The sequence below is a fragment of the Leptodactylus fuscus genome, chromosome 7 (genome assembly GCF_031893055.1).
Source record: "Leptodactylus fuscus isolate aLepFus1 chromosome 7, aLepFus1.hap2, whole genome shotgun sequence".
In the NCBI taxonomy this organism is placed as follows: domain Eukaryota; kingdom Metazoa; phylum Chordata; class Amphibia; order Anura; family Leptodactylidae; genus Leptodactylus; species Leptodactylus fuscus.
In genome coordinates, this window is record NC_134271.1 from 86087219 (window position 1) to 86099359 (window position 12141).

A 12141-nucleotide genomic window follows, 5' to 3' on the forward strand; every position below is an offset into this window, starting at 1 on the left:
AATACTACAGAGCTATTCAACTTGTGCGAAGGCTAGAGACGGTACGTCCAGCGCGTAACCCAGCTGTCTCCCGATTTCTACGAGCCACGCATGGACCCTCCTTCCTGAGGGACCTATGGTTAGGTACTGCTACAAAGAGTCCAGAATCAGCCACATACTTTCAGGCCCAATACAGGTGTGGTTGAAACTGCAGCCCTCTCTTGCGCCCTTCCCCTCCCGAGTTATGCCTCTCTCCCTACTGTCACATGTGCTCTCTACGCAAGATCCGTATGACTTGTGGTCCTGTGTCCTTGTGTGTACCACATTGAGCATGGAGAAAAGAAAGAAGACCAAAGAACTGTCTGAGGACTTAAGAAGCAAAATTGTGAGGAAGCATGAGCAATCTCAAGGCTACAAGTCCATCTCCAAAGACTTGAATGTTCCTGTGTCTACCGTGCGCAGTGTCATCAAGCACTGTGGCTAACCTCCCTAGATGTGGACGGAAAAGAAAAATTGACGAGAGATTTCAACGCAAGATTGTGCGGATAGTGGATAAAGAACCTCGACTAACATCCAAACAAGTTCAAGCTGCCCTGCAGTCCGAGGGTACAACAGTGTCAACCCATACTATCCGTCGGCATCTGAATGATAAGGGACTGTATGGTAGGATACCCAGGAAGACCCCACTTCTTACCCAAAGACATAAAAAAGCCAGGTTGGAGTTTGCCAAAACTTACCTGAGAAAGCCAAAAACATTTTGGAAGAATGTTCTCTAGTCAAATGAGACAAAAGTAGGAAAAGGCCTCAACATAGAGTTTACAGGAAAAAAAAGAGGCCTTCAAAGAAACACGGTCCCTACAGTCAAACATAGTGGAGGTTCCCTGATGTTTTGGGGTTGCTTTGCTGCCTCTGGCACTGGACTGCTTGACTGTGTGCATGGCATTATGAAGTCTGAAGACTACCAACAAATTCTGCAGCATAATGTAGGGCCCAGTGTGAGTAAGCTGGGTCTCCCTCAGAGGTCATGGGTCTTCCAGCAGGACAATGACCCAAAACACACTTCAAAAAGCACTAGAAAATGTTTTGAGAGAAAGCACTGGAGACTTCTAAAGTGGCCAGCAATGAGTCCAGACCTGAATCCCATAGAACACCTGTGGAGAGATCTCTTGATGGCAGTTTGGAGAAGGCACCCATCACATCTCAGGGACCTGGAGCAGTTTGCCAGAGAAGAATGGTCTAAAATTCCAGCAGAGCATTGTAAGAAACTCATTGATGGTTACCGGAAGTTATTTTGTCTAAAGGTTGTGCTACCAAGTATTAGGCTGAGGGTGCCAATACTTTTGTCCGGCCCATTTTTGGAGTTTTGTGTAAAATGATCAATGATTTGACTTTTTTTTTCATTCTCTTTTGTGTTTTTTCATTGCAAGCAAAATAAATGAAGATTTTAATACCAAAGAGTTTGTGCTTGCAATCATTTTCTGGAAGAAAATGAGTATTATCTGACAGAACTGCAGGGGTGCCAATACTTTTGGCCAACACTGTATACATACACTCACACATACACATTATTATAGTATACTGTATATACTCACATATAACTGAATACAAACATACAGCACTCACAGTATACAAGACACATACTTTAACCCTTAAAGGGGCTGTCCCATAGCAAGGATCCTATCTATACTGCTAGTTTATTTGGATTTAGGACTTTTTCTAAACACATTGCTTTATCAAACCTGCTTTGTTTGGGTGCTATCTTAATTTATTCATTTCATTGTTTACATGCGTTTCTATGACCACGGCCCGGACCACAGGCTTATTTGCTCAGTCCCTCAGTGATGTAGCCGCCTGCTCTCAGGGGGGAAGGAGGGGCTGAGTGCTGGAAGCAGCTCTGAGCTGTGTATGTCTCAATGGAGCTCCTCAGATAGGGGAGGGTGAAGGTGAGAGCTCCGAGATTTTTGAACTTTTTATCTCCTGCTCTTCCACTTATCAGCTGGTTTAATTGAATTTGGCTGATAAGGGCTGAGATATGGAGTTCAGTACCACTGTATGTATTACAAACTGACTCAAATCCAGCTCTGCTATATCAGCTTCTCCATCAGCTTCATACTGTGGTAATGCATCTACAACCAATCCCTCATTACTGACTGCAAACATAGCAGATAGCAGAGCATGTGAAAACCCACCCACCAATGTGTCGGGAAAACCAGGAAGTGAAGGGAGCACAGAGTGCAGGTTGGTGAACAAGGGTTATGGGAATACCCCTTTAAGTACTATCTTGGTGTCTATCATAATGATATGTGTATGGCAGTGGTGTATGAGAGACACCATGATAGGACTTAAGGGTTAAACAAATGTGCACATATACATATTACATTTTACTAAAAAAAAAAAAAAAGAAAAAATACAATCACATTTGTGAAGCATGGCAGCAGCAGAATTGTCTCAGTCCCCACACAGTTCGATCTAAGTGATGACTCATTGCTGTGAGGGGAGGGGGGATGTCCGGGCTGCAGAGAACGCTCTTCATAAGATGGCAGCGATAGATGCAGCTGCTGCCCCTAGTGTGCTCCCGATGTATACTTCCCCTATACTAATAGGGAAAGTATACCACTGCCAGGAGGCCTCTGTGTGTCAGGGCCCTGGAAACTGACGGCAGCCAGACATCTTTAATCATTACAGTGCTGCGGCAGCCTGGGGCCCCTGAGCCAGTGGTGAACCTAGCCTTTCTGCTGCTTGAGGCGGACAACAGAAAGGCGCACCAGCCCCCCCTGTGCACTGGACTGAATCCCGGGGGGGAGGGGGGGTTGCTAGTGGTAACATTACAGTGAGTAACATTTTGCGGTGACTTACCGCAGACATCCCTGACTAATCGCTCACATTTCCCTTCTCTTCCCTCTGGACCACCGTGACCACTTCTTCCAGCTGTGATTTGTCTCTGTAAAGTTTGCAACACAGACATCTTTGACTCCTCACTTCTCCAGGCACCCGACCCATATTGTCCTCACCTACACAACGCCCCTTAAAGAGGACCTTTCATGAGTTGGAGCACATGCGGTTTTATATACCGCTGGAAAGCCGGTGTTCCTCCCCCCTCTCACAGTACAACGCTATAGGTGCTACTGTGAGGAAGGGCATTCCTGACTGACTGTCAGAAACACCCTTCTGACAGTGAAGAGATACGGTATCACCACCGATAGCTCTTCAGCAGGGGCACAGATCATGAAAGCCGACAGTGCACTGAATTCAGTGCACTGTCATCTTTCCAGCGATATATAAAACCGCATGTGCGCCAACTCTTGAAAGGTCCTTTTTAAATAGTGCCCCTTATTAATAATACCCCCTTGTATTAATAATGCCCCTAAGGGTGCGTTCACACGGAGTAATGCGAATGCACCCTAATAATCCCTATATAAAGTCGCCATATTCTGACACCTGTAACTTTTTTATACTTCTGTGTACGATGCATAGGCCGGGTGTACTTTTCAGTTCTACCATTTTGGGGACTGTTTATTGCTTTGATCACTTTTTGTTCAAATTTTTATTAGAGGCAAAACAGTAAAAAAACATCAGTTTGACATTTTTGACTTTGTTTGCTGCTACGGCATTTACCATACAGGAAAAATATTGTTATAGATTTGTAGAGCGGGCATTTTAGGACACACTGGTACCTAACGTGTATGTATTTCACAGTATTTACATACTTTTATATGTGTTCTAGGGACAGGGGGTGTGATTTGAATTGTTAATACTTTTTATTTTTTTAATATTTTTATTTTTTTTATTTTATTTTTGTACTTATTAGACCCCTTAGGGGTCTGATCATTAATACAATGCATTACAAAGCATTCCAAAAATCCAGTATTTCTATTGCAGGCTACATAGAGTAGCCTGCAATACAAAGTATAGAATGACAGGCTGGAGAGCCTTCACAAGGCTCCCGGCTGTCATAAAAATAGACGCAGGCCCCGAAGCTTGCTCTGGGTGCCTGTGATTGTCGGTAAAATGGCGCCTCAGTCAAAACTGGGGGTTAATGCTAAAACAGCAGACACCATTATTGTGTTGGAGTGCTGGGGAAGGGTTGGAGTGCTGGGGAAGGGGGAGGGGGGCTTTTGAATGGTTGTTTGCCCCTTCCTTGGGCTTGAGGACAGTTTTTTTTCCCACCCACTTGCAATTCTTGCACTTGGGTGCTCCTTTTAACCCCCAAGTGCAAGAATTACAAGTGGGTGGGAAAAAAAAAACAAACAGTCCTCAAACCCATGGAAGGGCTAGACAAACATTCAAAAGCCCCCCTCCCTCTCTCTTCCCTAGCACCCCCCCAGCACTCTAACCCTTCCCAAGCACCCCAAACCCCATCATCATCATCATCATCATCATAAATCTAGTATTTAACTCCTATCCGTAGGATAGGGAATAAATACTTGAAAAATCACTATTTTTTCAGCAGAAGCTTACCTGCTTCTGCTCTTCAGCCTGCAGAGCGGTCTTATGACTGGAGACCGCGTAGGAGTGCAGGCACACGTCGGCCACGGGCCTGATTACGTGGCCACGTCACCCGACATGTGGGGAGTAGGGGGCGGCGTTAGCATGCAGAGAGCAGGCAGGGAGACAACCTGCTCTCTGCTAAACATGAGGGGCGGCCGCTGGAGCAGCGCTGCTAATAGGTGAAATTTAAAGCAGCGCTGCATCCACAGAGCCGCCCCAAACAACCACTTACTTCCTCTGCTGGGATGCCATGACGGTGACGCTAAACCAGTCCAAGACAGCTTGTCCTGGACTGGCTTAGGTCAGTAAAAATGCCACCCCCCGGGGCCCCGGCATAGCGCCGCCTGAGGCGGTCGCCTCATTAGAGGTGCGGCGCTGCCCTGAGCTTACCGATCCGGTCCCTTCCACTATCAGTGCTCATTATGTCAATGCAAATGCATTGCTCAGGGGCCCGAACCAGCCCTGAAAATCCCAGTCGGGCCCCTGGCCAATGCATCTGCATTGTGGAAATGAGGTCTGATGTTCAAGGCTCGGTTTCCCGGTGGGCCAGTCTGACCCTGGATGCTACTGATACTATAATCCACAAACTGAGGCTTCTTCTGGTAGCTGTTCCTCTGTTTGTCACTGCTCCATGCTCTGCACCAACAACATAGATTTATTAGGCCATACTGCCATCTAGTGTCTGAATCAGTACTGCTACAGCTTAAAGTGTAATTAATAGGGTTAAGCCGATGCTGACTTTTCAGGATCGATTTTAAAATTCGATTTCCGATAATTTTTCATTCGAACCCGATCTCGATCCCAATTCCGATCCCAATGCAAGTCAATGGGATTTTTTTTATTAATCGTAGATCGGATTTTAAAAGCAATCCTATTCACTATACAGCATGGAATCTAAGAATTGTTAGAAACCACGCTGTGTAGTAAATCACTAAGTAGCCAGAGGATTTTTTTTTAATCCTCTGGCTACTTAGTCCCCCCTGGTGTCCACTTACCTCCAGAGATGGCTGGCCGGTGCTCTTCGCTTCGCTGCCGGTCCAGCTGCCGTCTTCTTCTACTCGCTGCCCCCTCCCTGCCAGGTTAGGAGAGTGTGGGCGGGTTAGGAGAGTGTGGGAGGGTACTGGGAGGGGAGACGTCACGTCTCCCTGCCCTGTACCCGCCCACACTCTCCTAACCCGCCCACACTCTCCTAACCTGGCAGGGAGGGGGCAGCGAGTAGAAGAAGACGGCAGCTGGACCAGCAGCGAAGCGAAGAGCAGCGGCCAGCCATCTCTGGAGGTAAGTAGCTTTAGTCTCCCATTAGAATGAATGGAAGCAGCCGGCACACAGCCTTAACCCCCTGCGCGCCGGCTGCTTCCATTCATTCTAATGGGAGACTAAAGCTACTTACCTCCAGAGATGGCTGGCCGCTGCTCTTCGCTTCGCTGCTGGTCCAGCTGCCGTCTTCTTCTACTCGCTGCCCCCTCCCTGCCAGGTTAGGAGAGTGTGGGCGGGTTAGGAGAGTGTGGGCGGGTACAGGGCAGGGAGACGTGACGTCTCCCCTCCCAGTACCCGCCCACACTCTCCTAACCCGCCCACACTCTCCTAACCTGGCAGGGAGGGGGCAGCGAGTAGAAGAAGACGGCAGCTGGACCGGCAGCGAAGCGAAGAGCACCGGCCAGCCATCTCTGGAGGTAAGTGGACACCAGGGGGGACTAAGTAGCCAGAGGATTAAAAAAAAATCCTCTGGCTACTTAGTGATTTACTACACAGCGTGGTTTCTAACAATTCTTAGATTCCATGCTGTATAGTGAATAGGATTGCTTTTAAAATCCGATCTACGATTAATAAAAAAAATCCAATTGACTTGCATTGGGATCGGAATTGGGATCGAGATCGGGTTCGAATGAAAAATTATCGGAAATCGAATTTTAAAATCGATCCTGAAAAGTCAGCATCGGCTTGCCGGCTGCTTCCATTCATTCCTATGGAACCGCAGCGGAGCCTTCACACTGAGTATACACTATATACTCAGTGTGAAGGCATTGTGGTAAAAGATCACTGATCTCGATCCCACATAAACAGATCGTGTTTGGAATTCCGATCGCGATATTCTCTCGATCGCCGATCGGAATCCGATTTTTTCCAAACACGATCGCTCAACCTCAAACCTAGTAATTAAACTTTCGGACAACTTTTGATTTTCTGGCAGTATTTGTGTTATAAATGCATTTTGTATTATACATTATTTTTGTTCCTTCCTGTGAAATCCTGCATTTTTTCACTCCTTTATCTATATAGAGAGCAGTTCCTGCCTCTAACTGAATGTTAATGCGTGTGGGAATACGAGGCTGTGTAACAAGTAGAGAAAATGGGTGGTGGTGGGGGGGGTCACTTCAAACAGTTATATCTCAAACATTATAAAAAGCACAGACTTGCTTTTGGTGTCATATGAAAGAGGAGATTCAGTGATGTCTGTATTATATGAAGCGATATCACTAGTTGAAAACACAGATGGGACTGGAATTTTTATATCATGAATATTAAACAGCTGCATAGAAATATCCTAATTCAGGGGGCAACATGGTGGCGCTTTAGTCCTGGGTTCGAATCCCATAAGGAACAACATCTGCAAGGAGTTTGTATGTCCTCCCCATGTTTGCGTGGATTTCCTCCCATTCTACAAATTTCAAAGGCTGCATTTATGTATGGAGAGAAATGCTTAGTTAAAGGGGTATTCCCACATCGCATACTCACCAGTCTTCGTTGCTGTAAAATCTTCTGTCTTCCTGCTTTGTTGCATCATTGGTGGGCGGAGTTACATACGCAAAGCCAGCAGCGAGACCAGTCTAGCCTTCACAATGCCAATACAGACCCGGAATCCACTGTAATAGAGAGGCGGATGCCGGGGAGTGTAAACGCTGGCACTGATGCCTGCAACAGCGCTATGCTTCTGCTCTGCATTAAGCCAGCAGCGGCAGGAGCGATGCTGATATTCCGCTCCCCCCCCCCGAAATAGCAGCATCGCTCCTGCCACTGCTGGCTTCATGCAGGGCAGAAGCATAGCGGTGTTGCAGCCACCTGTGCCGGCGTCTACACTCCCCGGCATCTGCCTCTCTATTACAGTGGATGCCGGGTCTGTATTGGCGGTCCCTTCCCCTCAAAGGGTAAACTACCCCCCCCCCCCTCTCCAGGCTCGCTCCCGTGCACAGATACATCTCTTGACTTATGACCAGATAAGTCAAGGGATGTGTCAAAAAAAAAAAATGAATAAAGTAAGATAGTGGACAAACAAAGCAGTTTTGCTGAAGCAATGTATTTAGGAGAAGTCTTACATTCACATTAACAAGCAGTATAGATAGGATCCTCGTGATGGGACAACCCCTTTAATGCTGCTTTGCTTAGCTCATAGTCACTGTATTGGGCAGAGTTGTGAAGATATCATAGACTTGCTCCCCTGCATAGTGTAATACCATGGCTTTCTTTCTTGCATTGTCAGTAATGTTCATTGCTTGCAGGAATATCTCAAAGCGTTTCAGCCATTTATTCCAGCATGCTGCCAAGTTTGCTTGGGTTTGGTGAACATCAAATGCAGCAAAGGAGGGTAAGCAGGCCCTGGCTGGTGCTAGGATTGCAGTCTTTTATACAGTTTTCTGTAGCAGTAAAATACCTTTAGCTGATTATTCTTAATCCTCGTCGCCAATTGTAGTGAGGATGCAGGTCTTCTGGAATATGAGATGATTACTTTTGTAGATCAGAACACTTTATTCCATGCTTCCATCATGGCTCCCTGTCTAACAACTCCTCCCCCTCAGCTCAGCTCCTCCTCCATTACTACCTCACTGTTGCTAGGCAGACAAAGCAGAATAAGTAAGCAGAACAGAACATAAAGAACATACTTATAATAACATCACATCCTCCTCCAGTTTCCCTTAGTTTAATGTCTCCCTCTGGTTACCCCCAGTTTAATGTCCTCCTCCAGTTACCCTCATTTTAATATTCTCCTCTAGCTAGCCCCTGGGTTTAATGTCCTCCTCCAGTTTCCACCAGTTTAAGGACCCCTGGCCTCCATCAGATGCCAGCAGAACCCAAAAGATTTTGTCTCCCTTGATGCCAACAGCACCCCAGGGATTCCTATCCCACCCTAAACATCAATACAATCCCCCAGACCCTCCAGGATACAGTCCCATGTAAATACATCATTCCCCCCAAGCCTCCTCCAAAATGCAGTCCCATGTAAATGCATCAGCCCCCAGTCTCCTCTAACATGCAGTCCTATGTAAATACATGACTCCCCCCAGCCTCCTCCAACTTGCAGGCCCATGCTATACAATCCGCAGACTCCCCTTCCATCCTGCAGTCCCACAAAACATCTCACTGCTTTCTTTCTCTTCTTCCAGAATACAGAATAGAGCTGTGATGGAAGAGAACCTGCCCTACTCACAGAGGCCCCACCCCTTCCCATGACATAACATCTACCGGGGAAGCTCCATCTAGACACACGGAGTGCACAGGGACACAGTAGTGAGGAAAGGTCTGCGCGCTCCGCTCCTGCTTCACTACTGTACTCAACTCATCTGTGTCCTTTCCAGACGTAGATGAGTTGAATCTGGGACATACCTCCCGCTGACCAGGACTGCGAGGCACAATGCAGAATCTGGGAGGGTTGTGTCACGTTCGTATCTATGCCTAGACCCAAAATCCGGACTGCAGACTGCACTGCTAAGGGAACAGGGGAGGGAGACTTTCCCTGATGCTACGGCGGCTAGCTAGGCCCTGCCTGCGGGTGGTGGTCAGCTGTTCCCAAGCTAGACTTGGCCCCGACAACTCCTGGCTCTCTAACACGAAGGCCTAGCCGACAGATAGGGCGAGAGCTATGAGTCACCCCAGCTCGGCCTCTGTGGATTCACGGGACTGGGGATACTAAGGTGGTCACCCCTACATAAACCAAGGTGTAGCTGCAGACAAAACAAACAGGATGGGAAGTGCTGGACAACAGGCATGCAGCACAACACAATACACAACAAGAGAATGAGGAGAGGGACAGTGGAGAGGTGAGGAAAGGGTTAACACAGGACTGGGGCAAAACAAACTGGAACCCAAACTTCCTCACAAACACCAAGACAGTGGCAGGCACTCAGAACTGAAGGACAGGGCAGAGTGGAAGTGTGGAGGGGAAAACCAGACTCACACACAAGGCAACACTCACACCACTTCCAAGTCAGCTGTAGTTCCAAAAAACACTCCTCCTTCCTGAGCCACGAATTCTATGTTGGATACAATGAAAACCGGCAACAAGTGAAGCCAGCCCTCCTCCTTATACAGGCCCCAGAAGCGTCCGATAGGACAATGGTAACGACCAACACCTGAGGCTCAATCTAAAGAACCTCAGGTATACTCCGAAGGCCAATACCAAATGTACAAACAGATGGCCCAATGGCAAGGAAACCACCAGAAGACCACGGAACACCGGATCAAATCCCCACCAGAAAAACACACAACTAAGTCACAAGAACTCAGGTCGTGACAGGTTGGGAGGTATGCTACTGCATTACTCCTGTGTGGCAAATTTCACATTACTAATGTCTGATGGGAAATCCATCACAGACACTTTCTATGTAGTGGAGTTTTCTGCAGACACTCTTCTTAGCTGCAGTAGTGCGGTATCTCTGGGCTTAGTGAAACTGGCAAACAGCATAACACACTCTTCTGTCCAAAATGTTACGCAGAAGTATCCTCAACTCAAGGCAAAGGAAAGCTGAAAGACTTTCAAGTGAAATTACACATGGACCAGTCAGTACAGCCGTCAGTTTAACCTCACAGAGGCATCCCATTCCATGTCTGCAAGATTGTGGAGAAAGAACTGCAAGACCTTGAGACATCTGATGTTATTGAACGTGTAGAGAGCCCAACTCCCTGGGTCTCACCAATTGTTGTTGCGCCTAAACCTAAGCAGCCTGTTAAAATCAGATTGTGTGTGGATATGCGACATGCCAATTGAGCCATTCAAAGAAAAAGGCACATTACGCCTACCATCGATAACATTCTCACAGATCTAAATGGTGCAAAAATATTCTCAAAAATTGATCTAGTCGGCCCTGATATGACCGGCACTGAAATTCGGTCTTAATAAAAGGCCCAACAGGAATAAGGTACACCTGATTTATTAAGAGGCTCCAACCTCTTAATAAATATTGTGGATGCTGACCTGTTCCTCTGACGGACAGGGGCCTACTGAAGACTCCCAGGCTTGTCATTGCATTATAGCTTTTGAGGTTGATCTGTGACCAGCCTCAATGATAAAAATTTGAATAAAAAGTGATCAAAGGAATAGACATTCCCCAAAATATATACCATATTTTTCGGACTATAAGACGCACCTAGGTTTTAGAGGAGGAAAATAGGGAAAAAAAATTTTGAAGCAAAAACTGGTAAAATATTTAATATATGGGAGTTGTAGTTTTGCAACAGCTGCAAGGCCACATTGACAGGTGACCCTGCAGCTGTACGGGGATGCATAGAGCGTTTTTTTTGCGGGGCCAGCTGTACTTTTTAGTTATACCATTTTGGGGGATATCTATTGCTTAGATCACCTTGTATTGAAAAAAAAACAGGAGGTGATTTAGAACTTTTATTTATTTCATATTTGTAAAGTTTTTTTTTTTTTTTTTACTATTTTATTCCCCCCCCCGGGGCTTGAACCTGCGGTCACTTGATCGCAAGTCCCATAGACGGCAATACAACTGTATTGCCGTCTATGGGACATTCTGTATATTAGTATTACGGCGGCTGGTCATAGACCCAGCCGCAATACTAATATATAGTAGTGACAGGCCCGGGAGCCTCATTAGGCTCCCGGCTGTCACCCGAACAGGTCGGCTCCTGCGATATCGCCGCGCAGGAGCCGGCCTGCAACTTTGCAGGTACGGGGCCGGTGGGGACCGGCCCCGGGGGAGAAGGGGCCACGGATACTGACCCGGCATCCGCTGTACTAGAGAGGCGGATGCCGGGGAGGGATAGACGCCGGGGCCTGAGACATCGCTACGATCCTCTGCCCTGCATGAAGCCAGCGGCGGGGGCACGGAGGAGCCCCTGCCGCTGCTGGCTTCATGCAGGGCAGAGGAGCGCAGCGATGTCTCAGGCCCCGGCACCTGTAATGGCGTCTATCACTTGCCGGCTTCCGCCTCTCTATTACAGCGGATGCCAGGCGCCAACCTCAGACTATAAGACGCACCCTTCTTTTCCCCAAAAATTTTGGGGGAAAAAAGTGCGTCTTATAGTCCGAAAAATACGGTAACTAAAAAGTACACCTGGTGCTGCCAAAAATAGATGGCACTTACACTTGTAGCACTGATGAATTATCCATTAAAACATAACATTTAATACACACCCCTAAAAAACCTTATAGGTAAAAAAGTGAGAATACTTTACATATATAGCTCCATACACAAAAAAGGAAGTAGAGGGTAATAGATCACAGGGTAAATCAAAAATTGGTTCAGCTTTACCCCTTGTGACGTCATCAAAAAGAGTCACAGGGCACCTCAATTTCCCTATACTTGCCCTGGAAACTTTCCCTGTGAACCTCAAGAACTCATACCCTTACAAGGGCAGTACCAAGCTGAAACCTTAAAAATCAAATTCACCCCATTCGTCCCTTCAAGGTACTGGGAACCCCTCATTAGGAGACCTATC